Here is an 867-nt window from a genome sequence, read left to right on the forward strand (position 1 = left end):
TAAGGGTTCCAATTTCTCCACAACCTTGCCAGCATTTGTTGCTTGCTGTTCTGTTAAATTTTGCTATTCTGACTGGGGTGAGATGATATCTCATAATTGTTTTATACTATAAAACTTTTACTGAACCAAAATAAATCCAGGCACTGATCTTCTGCAGCCTTTAGTTTCATGGATAGGGACAATCAGATATCATGTATCAAAGTCCCTAGGTGGTGGAAATGTTTTGGTCTTGGGCTCTTTGGTCAACTTGAAGTTTGAGTAGTTGTGTTTTAGGAGGAAAGGTGGGCTTATCTTTAGAAAACAAGAAGGTACATGATCAGTAGACACATGCAGCTGGTCTCTAAGACTGCATCTTTCCGGTTAGCTGGTGAGTCATCACAGGACATGTGATTTTCTGTCAAGATGACATCTCTCTGGTGCTTGGTCACACAGGACACGTCCTCACAGGATGGCTACTCTCTAGAAGGTCATGTGGGGGTCACTCACACAACACCTGAAAGCTCTTAGCAGAGTTAGAGCTAAGAGGGAACATCTGGAGGTGTCTTGGCTACTTGTTTAGGGTATGTTCCTGAGCCTTGTGATAGCTGCCCTAGCTAAATGCTGGTCTTCCTGGTCTGAACTGTCTGAGGGGACTCAATACATCAACTAACGGGGGAAAGGGAATTGAAAAAAATAAAGTTTGCAGAGCAAATCAACCAGTAATTCAATGAAAGCTTAGTTAAAATTCTTTTTCCTATTCACTGAATATAGGGAGCTCTGGTGACCTAGTGGTAAGAAACTGCACTTAATCCCAAAGCTGGTGATTGGAATCCACCAGCTGCTCCAGGCAGGAGAAGGATGGGCAGTCTCCTCCTGTGTGATTAAATG

This window comes from Elephantulus edwardii, unplaced genomic scaffold (genome assembly GCF_000299155.1).
Source record: "Elephantulus edwardii isolate Elephantulus edwardi_28Jun2011 unplaced genomic scaffold, EleEdw1.0 scaffold00061, whole genome shotgun sequence".
Taxonomy (NCBI): Eukaryota; Metazoa; Chordata; class Mammalia; order Macroscelidea; family Macroscelididae; genus Elephantulus; species Elephantulus edwardii.